We start from the raw sequence: 21,333 nt of genomic DNA, 5'->3' as shown, positions 1-21,333 counted from the left end.
TGTTACAAAGTAATTCGTGAACACAACAGTGATGTTCTATATATAATGCCTTGTTTGAGCAGTGAATTCACCCCTTCGAGAAAGAGTACACCAACTTTGTTTCTTTCAAATATTACCTGATAAGGGAAAGACATAAAAGGAAAGAAGAGGAATTCCACATTCAAAAGAAAAATATTATATCAGTTAGGACAAGACATTTTTTCTGAGTATCGACCCAACACCCCGGCCTAAAAGGAGCAGATCACTGACTCAGATTAAAAAAAAAAAAAGGAGGGGGGGGGGGTATTTAATTTTTCTTGTTGGAAGGTTTCGGTAAGAAGAAAATACGCAATTTCCCTTTCAAGCATAATATTTGCCCCTTCGTCGAAGAATTTTCTGACCTTGTGTCTTATGTAATATGTCAAACAAAAAGAAAAGAGAAACACTTTCAGAATAAAGTATAGATATAGTACAAGCCAAATTGTAAATTTACTTACACCAGTTATAACAATAAAAGCACGCTGATTAATGAAAAAAAAAAGGATCTTGTTCGTTTTCTTTTCATGAAATGAGGAGGGGGGGGGGGGGACACTTGATCTCCCGTCCCCTTCCCCCAGTTTTGATACCAAGGAGGCCGAGGACCAGCTTAAAGGGGAAATCCAGTACAAATACAAGTTAGTCCTGTAAGAAAGAGTCAAATATAACGAGCTCAACGGTAAAATTATGATTGAAATTGGGTGAAAAATAAGGAAATTATGACATTTTGATTTTTTCGCTAATTTTTCAGGAAACAGTTCGTGAACGGTCAATGTGAATATGCAGATACTGTAGCAAAGTAAATGTCAGTCAACCGCTTACAACTTGCCATATCGTTTGTACATGAAAATATTGACATTTCTAGTTTTTAATCAAAACGCAATTAAATGCCCGAAGCTCAAATGGTGATATATCTAACTGATCACTATTCTGAAGTTATTCAACCAGGAATAACATCATATTTCAGACTTCAATGACAGAATCGTGGAAATTTTGCCATTTTTGCACACGATCAATTGCAACTCATGACGTCATGACATGGTTCGCTCACTCATTTGCGTATTCATACCCACTGTACAATAACTGTTTTGCAGAAATAAGCAAAACTTCAAAATGTCATAACTTCCTTATTTTTCATCCGATTTCAGTCAAATTCTTACAGTTGAATTTGGAAGATTTTACTCTTCTTCTTTTTTTTTGGCAGACTAACTTATAGTTTTGACTAGATTTCCCCTTTAACGAACTTGATGCAGTAATTTAAGAGAGTGGCTTTGAATATGGGATAGCCCATAATTATCAAGAAAAAGAAATTGTTTGAGGGAAGGGATTCGATATGAATAGAAAAAAAAACACACAAATTGATCGGAATCATTAATTCGGGGCACATCAGTTCACTAAATACTAAAGGCGTGCGCGGCATATTAACATAGGGAAATGAAGCATGTGCCACGTTTTCGAGCGGCGCTGCTTTTAAAATTCCTCTTCTGTCGAGCCAGTGGTGAAAATCACAAAGGTGGTTGCCTAATTAGATCCCCATTATTGTATTTGCTGAAGTGCTGTATTTCATTTCATTCCTTCTATTTGGTGAAAAGCAACTTTGTTATTTAAATCGTCAACTGTTCAATAATTGAATGTATGCTTTATTTTTCTTTATTAATTTCCATGATTTGTTATCTTTTTCCGTCGCCGTTTAGGGAAAACAAAAGTGAGCTTAAGATCTGCGACATGAACGTTAAGACGACGCAGCCTCCCGGGTTGGACAATTATTACAAAAACGTGCTGTAAGACTTATTACCGGTTCACACTACTTAGCACACATTGAATCTTTGTTTTATGATTTAAAGACTCCTAGAATTTCTGATGTATACATACCTGGCAAACAGCAATATTTATGTATATACTACTTTATCAGCTCCATGAATTATTCAAAGATATGTATATTTCACATTATAGTATATTCATTCATATCCTACCCTCATGCACCAGATTATCATTTGGAAAAGCCTAAACTCATCACAGCTCAAAACCCCATAGACATCATGGTCCAGATGTCTGGAACTCACTGAATGATGACCTTAAACGCAGTTCTTCTCTACAATGTTTTAAATCATCTTATAAAAAACGTTCTTCTCTCAATGTAGAAATCACGCCTTTGTTTTATATAGTTCCCAACTCCTGAACACTGTATCTCATCGATTTTTTTTCTCTTCTCTCTTTCCTCTATACTCTTTCTATTTGGGTACCTTATTCTCGGTTTCGTTTTGTTTTATTTTGGTTTTGTTCTTTATACGTTCCACCTTGTGTTGTCCTTTTTTGGTCAAATGACATTTAAAATGCTTTAAAGATTTACATTATTTGTTCTACGTGTGTATAATTGTTTCGTTCCTTCCTTTAGTTAAATAAATTTTAAAAAAATGTTACAAGGCATGTTATGTTCAGAAGTCGTTGTCCAAGTCAAGCGTTTTGCTTATCGATAACGGTCTCCTCCACCTGTACACTTAAAGAACTGTGATAATATTTATGTATTATTTCATATGATTATATATACATGTATTTGTAATGCGACATTTTGTTTATATTTTCATAACTTGTGAATAATATGTTCGACATTGTTATACTTATTTTCTGTTATGTACAAGTGGAGAAATAAAACTTAGTGAAACTGCAACTGGAGACAGATGTCGCGCGCATGTGCAGAACACCCCCCACCATTATTAGCGTAAGGTTGTCTTAGCGTTTGCGTCGTAGATCTAAAGCTCGCTATTGGCAACTAAAACGGTTTTGAGTCTAAGGGCGTAAACCCTCCTCCTTCCAACTATTTAAAGCATTATGATAAAGTACCTTAAAAAGTTGCAAGTGTATATAGAACGACTCGCATTTATCAAACTCACACGGGCAAAAACTGAATTCTCTCTCTCTCTCTTTTTATCTGTCAGTGAGCAAAAAGAGCTCTGCCGCTCTGTTGCGGACTTGTACTACATAGCAGTTTAATTCAAACGTGGGAAAGAAATTCATGTATGAAATATTCATGTTAAACAAAGTGATAGAACTCGAGCAGCCTAACCACGTACACAGGATTGTCTAATAGCAGTCAAACGGCGATGAAAATACGTTGTTTCTTATCACAGTTATATGACTTCCAACAGAACATCTTAAGGATAGGAATGATGCGAAGCCATTCTATACACGAGCATCGAAGGTCATTTCTTTCATCGTTTGTATACCAAACACATTTTCAACTTCACGATTAAGTTTACTGTTTTGCAGTAATAACTTCTGACCGGTACACTTTACACATGTATTTTCATTTTATATTCTTTCGCAAACTTATTTCATTTGCCGACGTATTCAAAAATAGAAATACCACTCCACTTAATATGAAAGTAGTGTTCCAAAATGTTTTCACATGAATGCATTTTTTGGCGATGTTATTTCGTTTTTTCCTATGTCCGCCAAGGAGGGGTTTTAAGCTTCAAGAACAACCGACTTTTCAAAACACTATGGAGACACTTTTATACTATTACTACTACAACTACTACTGCTACCACCACCACCACCACTACTACTTATACTACTACTACTACGACAACAACTACTTGATTTTTGAAAAGCAATATGAATCAACACCAAGCGGTGTCATTGTTGTATTAACACCAGCGCATGCCAAAAATATCACCAACTACAGTGTCAAATTAACGCCACGAAGTGCCAGGTGAACACTTTTCAACACCATCACAAAATACTTTCTACACCTGTGGGTGTGGTACTCTATTGACACTTGATCGGTGTTACCAATCTAACACCGATCTTTTTACACCTTTTGTGAGAGGCAAGCCTGAGCTACATGATGAGGCTGTTAAACCAGTCAAGCCGAGCTTATGCTGACAGTCTCCTGCTTCCTTGTTGAATCAAATGTACTCCCTTGTAATTTGTATGCAGCCATAAATGCTAAATAACAATCATACGGACATAATGTAGTATAGGCAGATTCAATGATAGGCGGCACTTTTGTATTGCTCCTCTGTTATTTTAGTTAAGTTTTGTTTATTTTTTTTCATAACTATGTAATTGTGTTTCGATTTGCTTTGAGAAGAAGAATAAGTAGGAACGAACGAACGAAAATCCCAACTCCACTCTCAATTCCTATTCTCATTCCTCCGCACGTATAAGGCGGCACTAATAGGCAAATCGAATGCCCCATCAGATAAAAAGTGCCAAATGAAAAAAAAAAATTTGCAAAATGATCTAAGCGTCATTTTTAACCATTTTAAAGTAAGTCCGTCATCAGATAGAGCAAAACAAAACCTTTCCGTAATACCTCACTTGTGACATAAGAAGAAATATTCTTGAAGTTATGATTAAATCATCCTGTGTTTTATTTTCTTTTCTCTGTTTTTAGCAGCTTTATCACAAATATCTGGACTTTGAATAAAATTGCGGTAAAACTCTCCAAATATCAATAGGCCTGGTAAAATAAACTGCACAAAAGACTAATGAAAGAAGTGTTGAGGGATGGAGGCACGAAAGTTTGCAGTTTCAAAGATCATTCAAACCGTTTTCACGATTCGACGGTATATACCTTATAGTATTACTAAAGCTGGTCATTCGGTTCAAATTGTTTTATGTTAAACACTTGCAACAGAAAAGGATCATGAACACATGAAACGTCTGTGATAAAGCAGTATAGATTAAATGTTGATCGAAGATGGCATCTCCAAGTGAAGGAGCGGTGTTAGATCCATCTCGAATGTCGATATTCATATCTGCCGGAAGTGCGGGACATAAATTGGATACAGGAAGAAGCGTTAACTCGCCGCCGGCAAACCTCGGTGGAGTCTCGCACGTCACAGGGTCCATTTCGCGAGGTTTGCGATCCAGAGCCCAGGCTCGTAAGGGGACTATCGCGCGCAGTCGCAACTCCATGGGTTCTGGTCCAGACGCAACGTGAGGAAAGGGCTTAGACCAGAAGGTGACATTGTCAGCAGATCATTGCCATCAAGTCGTAGGGTCGCCTGAATGATCCCGTAGAATGCAGCATGGGCGATGAATCTGATGTGGTTGTCAGACATGTCGATCTCGTCAAGTGAGTTACAGCAGTTAACGAAGGCTCTTGATGGGATACTGACAAGATAGTTCTTACTTATATAAAAGGTCGAAAGGCGCGAAAGTCTGCTCGACATTAGTGGAGTTATAGACCGAATCTTGTTTTTAGATAACTCAAGACGTACTAGCAAAGGGGCATCTAATGCTGGTACACGATCTAGATTTGAGTGACTCAATTCAAGATTAATGCAGGAAGGCAGCGACAGTGGCAATGGCGCTGCATCTATCATATTTTGATTAACGTTTGTTACGTTATTCATATACAAACCACGCAAAGAGGCGCTGTGATTAAAGTCCCGTAAAGACACATTTAAGATAAGATTAGACATATTCAATATACTGAAATGTTGCGCCAGATTGTGATATCCTGAAAATTGCGTAAGCGGGTTGTTAGAAATATATAGAATTCTAAAGAAAGTGCAAGAGTTGAATGTTTCACGAGAGATATAGGACAGTTTATTTGCATCCATGCAGAGTTTTCGTAATTGACAGGTTTGTTCAACCCCAAAATGACTCCAATCAAGATGCCGAATAAGGTTGTAGGAAAGGTTTGCCTCTATGAGGTTTTGAAAGAATGACGGTGGTAAGGCGTAGATGAAATTTCTCGATCCTACAAATACTTCCGCAGAAATTTTACCAATTCTAGAAATTAAGTTATCAGCGATTTCAAATCGATAGGATGGCATAATAATAGAAGCATTGGGACCCAAGGAAACAATGCGATTTCCACTCAGATAGAATATTCTGATTTGTGATACATTTTTCAAAGAGATGCTCTCTTTTTCGTCGATGTCATTTTTGCGTAAATCTAATTCAGACAGTGATGGGTAGTTAGAAATTTCGAATCTGCGTATTCTGTTTCCTGACAAACGTAAAATTTGTAATTGTAGCTGGTGTTTCCCTTCGTCTACAACAACTTCAATCAAGTTATCAGACATATCAAGTATTTGCAAAGAATTTGGAATAGCTATTACCCGGAGTAATTTGTTCCCTCCGAGATATAACCTCCAAAGGGAAGGGAATCCATTCCAAAAGTTGTCCTATATATACGAAATTGAGTTATTTTCAAAGTTGGCTAGCAAAAGGTCAGTTAACCTGACATCATTTTCCAAAGCGGTCAATTTGTTGTTTGCTAAATGTAGATGTATCAGCGGAGAACTGTAATTGGAAATGTAAAATTCGTCAATTAGATTGTTTTTAGCATTCAAATACTTTACGCTCTTCAGGTGACTCAAGAAAGAAAGATCATTAACCATGTTGCTATCGACTGAAAAAGATACAAGACCAAAATCATCGGCACCTATAAATTCAACACGTGAAATTTTGTTTTCTGACAGTAGCAAAGTCAACATATTTGGTGTTATCGATGTGTTAACCTGGACAACTCCGTCTAGCTTGCATTTTGACAAGTCTAGAACTTGTAAAAATGGCCGTACTGTCGTTAAGAAATTGAGTTCCCTAATGTCTGTATTACGTAAAGGCAGTGTTTGCAATAGACTGAAACTTGAAATGCTTCGAGTGGAATTTAACGAATTTCCACTCAGGTCCACATATCTTACATTCGAGGAACTTGGAATTTTCGGAATGGTGGAGAGCTGGTTTTCACTTATTTGCCACGATGAAAGGGAAGGTGGTAGGTACGAAGTGACATCATGAATCAGATTTTGATCAAGCAATAGATATTCAAGGGACACCATGTTTGCCATATTCGGAAGAAATCTAATCAAATTATTTTTCAGCGTCACCAATTTCACGTAGGGCGCACACTTAGATTTTTCGAGATCGAAGATTCTAAGCCCAGTGGAATCTGCACGCAGCACTTCGACGCTAGAAATGTTTTCCAGACCTTGAAGGTGATTGTAAGTTAAAGTCACACTTAGTTTCCTTGCTAAAGATGTAAAGTGAAAGTCAGTGTTGTGAATGACGGTGAGGTAATTTGATTGCAGGGTAAGTGTTTGCAAAGAGGGCAAGCTGTGAATTGACGATAGGTCTCCAATATGGTTATTCTGGAGATATAACTCTTCCAGAAAAGTTAAACCAGCAAAAGCATTCCGACCGATTGTGCAGATCATGTTGAATTCGAGGTTAAGAAGTCGGAGGTTTGTCACGTTTACGAACGTGTTGTCTTCAACTTCGCGTATTCGGTTTCCATTGAGTTGCAAAGACTTCAGCATAGTCGAACTCATACCTGGAATAATTTCGAGAGATTTCCACCCACAATTGCTTTGGAGCCCATCACTAGAGCAACTGCATGGCGATGGACACTGGACATTGGCTAGACATGGTAAAACGAGTGAAGAGAAGACGAGAATCCATGGCACTTTCACGCACAGAAGCTGCGAGAGCTCTTGGACGCGAATGCGACTGTTTTCCATGTTTGAGATATCGGAAGTAGGCCTATGTATTGTCATTCGCGATAAACGAGTCGGGAGGTACTAGTAGCTAAAATGTTCACACCTAGTTTTATAACATACGGCTGCCTATTTACATCAGTGAACCCAAAGCTTCAAACATTGATAACCGTTTGCGACATTTCATAATGAATTCCTCTGTGAAATAATATATGGTAACAGCAACTGACCAGACCCAACCATGTATTGGTAGATCAAACTCGAGTGCCACCTCCCACTCTCAACTGATTGGCCACAGGCGTACATCTAAAACATGTTTGGGGGAGCCGAATGCTTCGTCATCGACGGATTTTCCCTGCTAAAGCCGAAAAGTTTAGGAGAGAATAATCTGTTATGCGATGCAAGAACTCTCCTTGTGCTTCGAAAATGATATAATCGTTAAGTAATCCCTTCATTAAAGATGTGAAATCATCGAGTTTCATATACGTCTCATATTCTCTGAACAAACACGGTTTTTTTTTTTAATTTTAATGTAACAAACATGTACGCAAGGTTGACTATGTAATTTCGTTGAATCATTGACTACAATATTATATTTTCAGGTCCCTTTATGTCTTGTTACACTTGCATAATGCGCAATAATAGGATCAATTGATATCCTACGATAATCCCACAACGAATAAAGGGATTGCACAGGGATGTCAGTGTTTATACAAACAGTAAACAAGGACACATTTTGATGTCTATTTCTTTGAGGCGACGGGTCTTGCTACTGTAGCTAAAGCTCTAAGAAGACAGAAGATTTCAGTATGCAAACATTATGCATAACAATAATCCTTCATATTGTTCTCTAGATGTTGACACCTTTGAACAAAGCGCTCATCAATAATCGCCTTTCGTCTTTCACATAAGCCGTTTGCGACAAATAATAAAGCAGAAGCAACAACCTAAAGCCCTCCAAAATCCTTGTATTCTTGAAAACCGTGTGGTGATTACTGCGTGATATATTTCCCTAAGCCGGTATATTGATGTGACCAAATACGGAGCCTTCCCAATGATGATTTTCGGTTCCTTTGAAAACAGGCAATATAATGGAATGATTTAAACAAAGCAAAAATTTGTAGAAGAAAAGGACTGCGCTTTATCAATGTCGTGTCAGTTAATCTAAGTTTTTATGCCTCCGCCACGAAGTGGTGCCGGAGGCATTATGTTTTCGGGTTGTCCGTCCGTCCGTCCGTCCGTCCGTCCGTCCGTCCGTCTTTCCGTCCGTCCGTCCGTCCTTCCGTCCGTCCGTAATGAATTTTGTGGACAGGGTAACTACCAAAACCTTTTGAGGTATCCTAATGAAACTTGGCATGTATGTGTATTAGGGGGTGAAGTTGTGCCTATCAACTTTTGGGTGCACATGCTCAAGGTCAAAGGTCAAAAGGTCAAGGTCAAGTGCTTAGAATTTTACTATTTCCCCCATATCTATGCAATGCCCGAAGATATTTTCTGGAAACTTAGTGTATACATGTACTACCCAATTAAGATTCTCTGGTGAAAGTTTGGGGTCATGAGGTCAAAAGGTCAAAGGTCAAAAGGTCAAGTAAAATGTTAAATTTTTCTCTGTATCTTGGAAATTGTTCAAGGTATCTTCATGGAACATAGTATGTATATGCATCTACTGACTGGCAGTGGTTATCTAGGGAATTTAAGGTTCATGGCGTCAAAGGTCAGGGGTCAAAGGTCAAGGGCAATACTTCAAAATTTTACTATTTTCCTTATATTTATGCAATGCCAGCAGGACTTTTTTTTTAAAACTTGATGTATGCATGTATAACCCAATAGAGATTCTCTGGGATTTTTTTTTTTTTTGCCAAGAAGGTCAAAGGTCAAAAGGTCAAAGATCAAGTGAAAGTGCTGAACTTAATTCTTTCTCCATATCTCGGAAGTGGCTCAAGTTATCTTGAAACTTAGAACATGCTGAATTTATGTATGTTCTGCCTGACAGTGATTCTCTTATAAATCAAAGGCGAGATGAAAATGATAACAATTTACTGTTCAATACAGAAATTGCACTTTTTCTCCATACCTTGAAAATTACTCAGTGCATAAACTTATGAAATGGTCAAAGTCAAGTTAAAGTTCTTAAATCCCCAAATACATGCTCTCCTATTCATCCAATAAACAAAGGTCAAGGAAGGTAAACATTAAATACATTTGTGACAAACATGTCATTTTAATATTTTGCCAATTTTGTGAAAATGTAATCACACATTGTCCACATGTACTATAGACCTATTAGGAGAATCATGCATTATGGCGGAGGCATACCAGTCGCCATAGCGACATTTCTAGTTTTTTCCTACTTCGTCTTTCTACCGTAAATTGTCCTTTCTCTTCTTTTCAGTTCTATTTTGCATATCATTTTAATTTTTTCTTTCTCTTTGCATCACCATATATTGTATAAGTGCATGGATTCAAACCAGTTTGCCATATACTGTTCTTTGTGTCGTTTTTATGAAATAAATAACATGACAGTTCATAAAAGCAATTGACTAACATCTATAAAGTTACACCTGAAATTGTGCGTATTTGAGGTCTGCTGTGATATTTGTAATGCTTCTAATGCAAATACTAATTTTACATACTTCTCTTAAAGCAAGTCATCTGTGTAAGCGATATGATTATAAAAATATTCAGCTTTTGTCGTATTGATTAAAGAATGTTGCATGCAACATGGTGGGTGAAAGCATACGCCGCTTGACATAGAAACACGGAGCTTCAAAAGAGTTCTAAATTGTGAGCTAGGAATAGAACCATCCAATGTAAAAAGTTGAATCAGTATAATGGTAAGTATAGTTTAATGCACAAAATGTGAACAATAGGTATACCAAAATGGTTCTAGACTAAACCGTCTACAGTTATGGTCTATTGGGAAAAATAGTGATATATCTTAATATTTTAGGCTTTTTTGCAAAGATTTTACATGTTATTACATATAGGGTGTTTTTGTGATACAAGTGAACCACAAATATGCATTAAATGTGATATCTCGAACATTTTTGAAATCACTGCCCCCAATGGTAAACTGTGCCTTAAAGTTTTCACACAATTTACGTTTGAAACATACATCTATAGATCAATTACTAGTAAAACATATTTGAAAAAAAATGATGTGTATATAGACTTTAAATAACATTTCAGGATACAGAATGACTTGGAATAAATCTTGAGCACGCCAGGTTCCGGGGAACCTGCACTTAAAAGCAGCTGCCTGTGGGGGTAGGTCCCAAGAAAAGAAGACTTGGATGTTACGTTGAGGGCATTATTTTGAAAGAGCGAACTCTAAGCTTGAAATTTTAACGAATAACTAAACACAAATGGACCTTTTTTTGTTCATTTCTTATAGAAAATGGAAAGAAAATACAAACTCTGAAAAGGTGTCTACACAGAAAAGAGGCTTCGACGTGTATGGGCCACCATGCTCTACTCTGTGCAATGAATTGGACCCCATCCCGGGTCCCCCCCCCCCCCCAAAAAAAAAAGACCACGTATGAAAACAGGATATAAATCCTGTAGCAAACCTCAATGAATGAATTATGAGATTAACATGATTAAACAAACATTTTTTGCACTCATTAAGCACATTACTTCATGACTAATACCAATTAAGAACCAATATCCCTTCATAAGTTATATGAAAGTTGAAAGTGATGAGTGTGTAAAAGCTTTTAAGAAATGAAAAGTGGCCTCGCAAAGACATACTAGGTGTTTCAAAAAACATTTTCCACTTTTGATTCTTAATAATTCATAAACTATATATCAGATGACACTGTCATTGATATGAGTGATAGCTGAATAGTGTACAATTTTGTTGTAGGTGTTTTAAATCTGAAAACATAAATCAGTTTCATGAAATCCATGATTAATATCACAGTTTGGTTCCACATTTTGCTCTATTTTCAACCCTTTGTATAAAACTTTCACTTTGCACAGGGGTCAATGGATGTGTATGGGAGTGTGTGGTTAACACCCTGACAACGGTCCTGAACAATGGCCAGGATGTGAATGCTTCATTATTAATTCATGAGAAATTCCACTATCACAACTAGTCTTTATTCAGCCTCTGGCAGTATCTGTGTAAAGTCAAACGCCTGCCGATACTGTCGTTGGGTCTCGACAGTGCTCTCCCTACTTCTGAAAAACGAAATTACAATGAATACCTTCTGTTCTATCGTAAACATGGTGACAGGAAGCAAAGAAAATCAATTAGAGTATACACTTGATTGTGTATATGGAACCTTAAATAAATCTGCTGTGAAAGAAATCGCCCTAATGAAAAATGCTGCTGAACTCTTCACCAAAAATGATCTCTTTTTATCGAAAAAGCGAAAAATTTGTCCGACTATTAGTAGACAGTTGTATTAAAATGAAGAACTTTAGATCAATTATGCTTATTTATATCCCAGATTTAGTGATATGTGAAGCAAAATTTGAAAATGATTGCCAGCTGGAATGAAATGTGGTGTTTGCGAGCACATGGAAGCATGTGCTTACTTTTTCCATGTGCATGCATTTTACCCTTTACCGTGCATGAATTCAGACTAGCACTGCCCAGGGCAATCCACATGAATTATTGATTAAGCATTCATGTGCCTGGGAGCGCGAGACTGACGCCTAGTCAACAGGTGGTTCAGGCATGTCCATTGTTCAGGGCCATTGTCAGCACACACTCACATACACATCATTGGTTCATGTGCAAAGTTCATTTTTGTACAGAGGGTTAAAATTTGACCAAAATCTGAAACCTTACTTCAAAATCAATCTTAGATTTAATGAAACTGATTCATGCTTTCTCATCTAAATTACCTCCAACAAAATTGTACACTTTTCAGCTATTACCCATATTAATGACAGTTTTATCGAATGAATAGTTTTTGGACTATTATTGATCAAAAGTGGGAAATGTTTTTTGAAACACCTTGTACCTAATCAAACTATTCTATATATGAAATTAAAAAAAAATGTTCTACAAAACTACAAAAGAATAAAAGAAAAATTCCCATTCTTTCTTTGACCCTAAACTTTTGAGTCATGTAGAAGAAGAAGTCGGGTCCGTCACATTAATGGATCTCATTTCTATGTAGTGGTGATAAACGGGTTCCTGGCAGAGTTTTGAAGGGGAATTGACTAGTGTTGCTGGCATTCTGCACGCCGAGGAAGCTGGTCTGGATGGAACCCTTTCTGGTCCTGGAACATTGCCCCCCTTCATCCACTGTTTTGGCCCTGCGTGGAAGGCCTGATATGTATGTGCGGCCAGCTGGGCATTAACGACGTTCTCGTCCACTGCTTCCCGTCTACTCACCGAGTTGCCGTGGTCTTTCCGCCTCTTTGAACAGACATATATCACGGAAAATAGCAGAAGAGTAAGGGATAACGATACTACAGAGGCACTGAGTGCAGTGACAAGTGTATTGCTACCTTCTCGGGCGATACCACTGCTTGGTTTCACAGATCTCACAAGGGATGTTGGCTCGTCTGAATTTGCTTGAGAACTTGAAGACATGGTCCAGGTGCTAGAAGCTTCGATCTCATTCGATGGATCTTTGAAAGGAGAAAAAAAAACTTTACAAAGAAGGACAAAAAAAAACCCCGCAGTCTTATCTTAATGATAATAATAATAAGAACTAGAGATTGTAATTTGTCATCACTGACAAATTAAGGTGATCCGATTTTTTTTTTTAATCAATGATTCGAGGTCTGATCGCAATAGGCAACACCATACAGGTTTCATCTGTGTTTAGAGACATTGGTTGTGTGATGTTTGGATTCTCATTTAGAAAAGGGAGTCAAATCTGTCATCTTTGGTTCCAAATTCTGTATACACTAGATAACGAAGATACAGCAACAAATATATAATTTAGGCATGACCATACAGGTTTCATCTGTGTTTAGGGACATTCGCCGTGTGATATTCGGAATCTCATTTAGAAAAGCGAGTCAGATCTGCCATCTTTGGTACCATATTCCGTATAACACGTCATAATAAAGAGACAGAATGAAGTATATTTGACCACTGACCTCACTTTGCACAGCCAGGATGGCATCTAAGCAAAATGTGGTTATTTTGTAAAATGATTCTTGTAACATGGTCTTTGCGTGTGCAAAATATGGAAGAGACAGGACATGTATTCACTAAGATACAGAATGAAACATTTATGACCTTTGACCCTAATTTACATACCCAAGATGGTGTCTGATCAAGAAGTTGTTATTTTATGAAATAATGTACGTGACATGAACTAAACATGTGCAAAATTTGAGGGTGATAGACGCTGTTTTTCTTGAGTTATTGCAAAGAAAGTTGCAGAAAGAACAGAAACATCTCAATACATTGAAGATAAGCTTTAAATTTAACCACGTTTTTTAACGTGATCCCGACATCGTATGAAAAAAACGAAGGGTAAAATACAATAGCCCAAAGTCTCAGCTACAACATATTAAGATCTGGGAGAAATTCACCGAAGCATAAGTGAGCTATTGCTCGAAAAAGATTGTCATAGCTTCATTCGCAGAAAAACTGCACTCCCATAGAGATAACACGTCATAATGAAGATACAGAAAGAATATATGACCTTTGACCCCACTTTGCACAGACATGATGGCATCTGAGCAAAAAGTGGTTATTTTGTGAAATGATTCTTGTAACATGGTCTTTACGTGTGCAAAATATGGGAGAGATAGGACATGTATTCACCAAGATACAGGATAAAACATTTATGACCTTTGACCCTAATTTACATACCCAAGATGGTGTCCGATCAAGTAATTGTTATTTTATGAAATAATGTACGTGACATGAACAAAACATGTGCAAAATATGGGATTAATAGCCATTGTTGTTGTTCATCTATTGCACAGAAAGTAGTAGAAAGAAAGAAAAATAAAGAAAAAATTATGTTATTTTTATAGAAATTTGAAGGAGAAGCATGAAAAAATCAGAAAAAGATAAAGTTAGGAAAGGAGATTAAGACTAACTAAAGAAAAAAAAAGGAAAAAAGTGTTCAAAAAAAAAAAAAAAACTGGCAGGGGTGAGCATCGAACCAGGGACCTTAGGATTACGAGTCGGATGCGCTATGCAATGACCTATTTCATGCTCCATAGGCCCTGTGTATTAAGCAAAATGACGCTGCATCGAAGCCACATGCAATTTTTCAACCAAGTTTTTCGATGTGATACCAACGTTGTATGAAAAAATGGAGGTCACATTTACGATAGCCCAAAGTCTCAGCTACAACATACTAAAATCTGGGAGAAATTCACCGAAGCATAAGTGAGCTAGTGCTCGAAAAAGAGAGTCATGTCAATTTTCACTGCCAGAAAAACTGCTCTCCCATAGAGATAACACGTAAACTGGTGAAATTTTACAAGGATACTTTCAATCCATTTTTACGAGGTGATGACGTTATCCAATCAAAATGTTGTTATCACATTGATGAAAGAACATTTCATAAGCTACAACATACTGAAATCTGGGTGAAAATTGGCGAAATTTAAGTGAGATACCTTCGAGTGAATTTGAAATTTGATGACGTCATTTGGAAAATTTACTTTGTTTACTTTATTAAGAAATTTGATATCTTTTAATCATTTTTTCAGTATCGCCAACCCATGAAATGACATGTACAATTCATCAGCTTTTAGAATATGTCAAGAAAATGGGGGGTCATCGTCCATCCTGACGAGTAAAATCCGATTTAAAATTGGCGGTTTTTTGGCATAGTTGCACAGTGTATCCCCATTGACGCACGCGCGGAATTTTGAATTTGACGGGCCCGTATGATGTCATATTGAGTCGGATCGACTTGAAACTTGATAGAAATATTCCTTGACATTGTGGACATCCGATCCGTGTGAAAAAACTGAAAATTTCTATTGCATATGAGCTGTGCATGCGTATATGCGCGCGCGCGTACGCGTCCGTCCGATTTTTTCAATTTTTCAAAAAATGCTCTAAATGGTCTGAAACGTGTGCAAAAAAAATTTGAGCTCGATTTGAGCATACAAATATTTCAACGCGCGCGTACGCGCACGTACCAAGAGAAAATGTGAATTTTGAGAATATGAGTAGAATGCGCATAACTTGAAATATATGTGACGTAAATTTCATTGAAAAACTTCATTCCATTAATGAGATATGATTGAGAATGTGTTTTCATATAATGACGTCATAGTGACGTCACGGTCGACTGATCACTTTGATTTTAGTTCGATTGCCGTCTTTGGGACACGATACATACATGGTATAAGTTTGAACTTGATAGGCATAGTACTTTCTGAGCTAACCTCTGCACAACTTTTGGGGAGAAATAAAGAAAGAAGAAGAAGAAGAAGAAGAAGAAGAAGAAAGAATCCGTACAGATACAATAGGTGATCCGAGAGGATACTCGGATCACCTAATAAATTTCAGGGTTCTAACCAGTTGAACGGTAGATTGCGGAACTTATAGTTGCTGCACCCTCCACAGATGTAAGACTGTGGACAATTAGCACGGTTATTCAATTTAGTTCAATTCCATTCAATTTTCCACTCATGGGGTGGAACAGCCTCGTCAGCGAAAGGCTGGTTTTCAGAGGGGTCCACACATACAGGTTAAAATACAAACATTGTAATGCAGAATGACAAACATATAGGCCTACATCGCATCAAGGTTGTAATATTTCAAGCACATCAATACCGTAGACTATCACACCTAAATTCCTTTTAAACAAACAAAAAATTGATAAAAAGAAAACATATTCTTTAAGCCTGAAAGAAATAAGAAATGAAAGTCTTACCGCCATACACACTGATAAAAAAGATTCCCCCGCAGCTACTCTGTAGGTTTCCTCGGCACGGCACACCGCACACAGAGTTATGTGTCAGGTCCAGTTCATTGCATAGCAGCACGCCACAGTTACACGAGTCACCATGAATAAGACCAGCATAAGGATAGCCTCCTAATTTGCATTCTCTTGAACACGTGGTGACTGTCATGCTTTCATCAGTGAAGACGTACCATCTCAGAAAACAGTTGACATGAAAGCAACCGATATAGATGTTATCTATAAGACACATAAAAAAACATGAAAAAAATATTCCAGAGATAAAAGATCTACTGGTATATAGATATGTAGAATTACGTTCCAAAAGGTGATAAGTCAATTTTTCGTCAAATTTTCGTCAAATTTGACTTTTTGACAGAATTGTCCTTCATTTTAGAATCCCATACAGAAACAGTTACTCTTCAAAGTGTTTTTATTTCTTTACGAGGAAATAAGTGGAGAAATCAGGTAATAAAAATTGTGTTTGGCTCCAAAAGGTGCTAAATCGGTTTCTGTTTTTGTTCCAAATGTTGATAAGCCAGTAGGAACCAATTAGAATCACGGATGTGGATGCTTGACCGTGTGGATGTTTGACCCCAGAGTCAGGCCGGGCGGTCTGGATTTATAGGCTGCGATATTGTTCATTTCATAGCATACAAATTGTTTTAACGCATGGAGGAAACAGGAAGAGAATGTGTAGAGAAAAAAAAAATCATCGCAGAAAAATATACAATGTCGCAGAAATATAGGCACGTCAACAAAATTTTCGCATAGTACACCATTGTGCTACGATTTTTGTTCCTAAAGGTGCTAAATTACAGAAATAGAAAAGAAATATCGAGTTCTTTATGTTCAGAAACACATAACATTCTTCATCCCATTATGGGGTGGTCATTACGTGAAAATATTGAAAGAAAGTGAAATGAAAATCCAGGTTTTTCTCTCCTTGCCATTTAATGTGGATTATTACTTTTTGGAAAGGAACTCTATTTCATACATTTTCTACATTGATTATATACGTATATAGATATATACATGTATATATGTAATCATATTATTCAATTCAATTCAATTCAATGTTTTATTTCATTTTTCGACAAAAAAGATATGAACATCACTTTTTGATAACAGAAATTAAGGTGCGTAAAGTATAACATGAAAGAATGTATATACAATGATTGTACCACCCTATAATAATTATACACTATCATATAACTCAAGTGATTAGAAGTAAGTGATTAGAAGAAGATTATACATATGGATAGAGAGATAAATAGTGAACGATATAGAAAGAAAACGAACAATTAGTCAAATAATCATGAATTGTCAGTCAAGGAGTCAATTCAATAATCCAAACATATTTCAAGTTGTAAAACAACAAATACCGTAACAAATTTGATAACTAATGAAATGACGATGGAGTCAAACACGTAAAAATGCCACCTTAACAAATATCATTTGACCGAGACACTTTTCATGTGAGTGGAACAACAAAGACATTTACAATGTGGGGCTATAAAGGACTGATCAGAGTCACTAAAAGTAAAGGATATTCATTATGAAACAAAATACTATTCACCTCTCTGGTAAAGTTTCAAAGGTTTTACCGGCTTGAAGATTTAAACTTCAAGCTTTTTATAATGTTCTCCACCCCTTTTGATATTCCCTGTCATTGAAATGTTTAGAAAACTTAACTTCACGTTTGTTTTTATTGCATTTAAACTTAAAGAAAGTATTAAACTACTTCAAAATTATACAAAACACTATTTTTTAATTGAAATTCGCATAGTTGATACATAAGTGTTCATTCCATACATTAGTTTTATTAGGTCATTTGTCATTTTTAGGTTTTGTTTTTCTTAGAAATGTAAGATCATCCATCAAAATCTCTGCATCCAAAGATCTTATAATCTTACTATCAGAATAGATGGAAGCTGTAAAAGTGGAAATTTTCGCGGTGTTGAAATTTTCGCGCATTTCTCGCAACCAGAAACTAGCGCGAAGTAAAAGCACGCGAATATTTTTGCTTGCCGTATGTTGATGTGCGTGATATCGTGATTCCGCGGAATTAAAAACGCGCGAAACTCTTCTTGCCCGGCCAAGCGCGAAAAATTATTCGCGCGAAAATATCCACTTTTACAGTGAGTGCAAACTAACACTATACTTCGACAGTCAGCAACAGATCAGCTATGTTGAGATTTATTTCTTTCGTTTTTGTAAATTTTATCACCAAAGTCTGTGCTAACCTGATGGGTAATCCAAAGACGTCCCCTCTGTTGTGCCTTTGCCAATTACTGTGGATTAAACACAGGGGAAAATCGAAAATTGAACCCTCCTAGGGATGTAGCCAAAGTGGAAATTACGTTCGTAGAGAATACTAAGTATCAACAAAACACATCGTTTGAAAGCATTTTCTGTGTTAAATACCTTCCAACCTTACCGACGATTACCAATGATATCATATATGGATATGGAATTTTAAATGCAAATCGAAATCCTACTAGGTTTTCTCTCTTTTGCTGCCACAACGTAATGAATATCAAAGAAAGAACGAAATTCAAAATAACAGTGGTATCAGATCTAGTACCAGGGACATCCAATGAGGCTGATGTGTCTATGATTATTTCAGCTTATTATGATATCATTATAATCAGATCATTTTAAAGATAGAAATAACATTATGTAGACATTAATATTTTAAGATGTTTATTAACGCATTGATGTTGTCCAGAACTGAAGAATATACGGAATACTTAACTAACACACACCTACATATAATAGCTGTATAGGCAAAATCTTGGAAAAGTGAATGTAGGCAATACTAGAAGTGCATTAAATAGAAAGTGATGGTATAGATCGGGTAGACACAGAGATAATATAACATTGCAGAAAAGTAGAAGCAGCACAAAATATGCATTTTTTATCAAAGTTATACAAGCAAAAAGAGAAAGTTAGAAAATCTTTTTGTTAACTTTCAAATAAAGAAATAAAGAAGAGATTCGAAAGAGAAGTTAAAGAGTAAAATGATTTAGGATTGATTTCATCTCTAAATATAGAACAATATGTCACTAAGAGTTTCCACGGAATAAAAATTTATCAAAATCCAAGTTCTTTGATGAGAGAACAATTAGTTATAGATATTCATATATTATAATATATATGTGACCGTGCACCACAAAACGAACAAAAAGTCGCACGTGTGATTTTGTGTGAGGACTGAAAATAGGTAAAATGAGTCAAATGAAATGGGGGAAGCATGCTCAATTTCAGGTTGATTTGATAATCCCTTCATTGTTGTTGCTCCGGTGGTCAACATCCTGTTTTTGTTCAATTTATCCCACAGCTAGCATAGCTTGTTAAAGATTAAGCGCTTGAATACACTAACTTCAGAGCCTGTTTTCTCAATTCACACTTTCCAGAGTGTGTCCTTTCTTTCTAATATTTAAATAGGTTAGGAGAGATCATTTGGATTGAGTTATACATCATTTTATATGAAGCTTAGAGTCTGCTCTTTCAGAATCTACTCTTAACTAAAAATCCATGTATTGCAACTTTTTGTTTGTTTTGTGGTGCAGGGTCATATATATATATATATATATATATATATATATAGTTAATTATGTTGATTCTATCTTGTACAAAAGGGTCAAATTAATACGGCAAAGTCTACATCATCTTAAAGTACAGGACCAAAATTTTATCGTAACTTACCCGTGTACACGTTGATGGCAACTACGCCTCCGCAAAAGGTTCGAGAATCTCCTGAACATGGTATACCACATAAATCATTTTCCATTTGTCCGTCCATTCCACTGCACAGCACAGAGCCACAGCTACACCTGTTGCCATAAGAAAGGCCAGCATGCCGGTGTCTCCTCTTTTCGCATTCTCTAACACAGGCTGCGGTTGTCATGCTCTCATTGAGGAAGTTATATTTCTCTAGAAAGCAAGTGAGGTGAAAGCAACCTATATAGGAAGAATCTGCAAACAAACAAACAAAAGAGGATGAAATACTGAAACAGCGACTTCAGAACATTATCTACAATTGCCTGTACACATATCAGGCTGGTATTGACGAAGGTATATTTGATTATGAAGATGTCTCTGGAAAAGTATCACCAAACCTTGCTATTGTTTGATAACTGTTGTTGATATTATTTTGATTGTTTTGATTGTTGGTTTTTTTTTTTTTTGGGGGGGGGTTGATAATAATTGTATCGTTGATATTGTATTATTGGGATAGTGCTTATCATGTTTCCCTCTGTCTCTTTTTTTTAAAACAAGACGCCTTCTTTTATAGAAGGTTTAACCCTAACTAGGCCGGGCTATTTAAGTAGATCATAGAGCGGGGGGGGGGGGGGGGGGGGGGGGGGCTCCCAGGCCCCCCCCCCCTCCAGATCTCGGCCGTCGACCGCACGATCGCGACGAAAATTTGCACACACATTGCCTATGATGTAATCTAAACTACCACGAAGTTAAATAAAAAAATTATCATTTATGCTTAATTATGCTAATTTGGGCATAATGATGCATGAAATCAGACAATATGGTATAAATCACTCAATAAAGCTAAAAATGGGCACATTTTTTGTGTAAATATTTTTTTTTAGTGTCCTGAGCAAATATAAGAGAAAAAAAATTGTGCAATCTGAAAAAATTTCTTTTGTATTTTATTATTTTGTGAATATCTTATGCATTTCTTTGTTTTTTGACTTTATGTTTTTCATTGTTTTTTCGATGAAACTTGTCCGTGACATTGTTCCGAACAAGAAAATATGTTATTAATTGATTTTAATAAATAAAACCCCAAAATAATCATGCTTTTATGAAATTTGCCTGTAAGCACAGTTTGCATTGAAATTGTACACGAATTCACGATTTTGAGCAATTATTGGTCTGACATGCACGTACATATTTATGCGCAACTTCGGAACCGCGCGCCCGGACATCGCAAATTTGGTGTCAAAAGATGCGGGAGACTCGAAAAAAAAAAGTCATGAAACGTCGCGGCGTTA

The sequence above is a fragment of the Diadema antillarum genome, unplaced genomic scaffold (assembly GCF_040938485.1).
Source record: "Diadema antillarum isolate AM-2024a unplaced genomic scaffold, OU_Dant_1.0 scf00000020, whole genome shotgun sequence".
Classification (NCBI taxonomy): Eukaryota; Metazoa; Echinodermata; class Echinoidea; order Diadematoida; family Diadematidae; genus Diadema; species Diadema antillarum.
Note: the sequence above shows the minus strand (reverse complement) of the source record.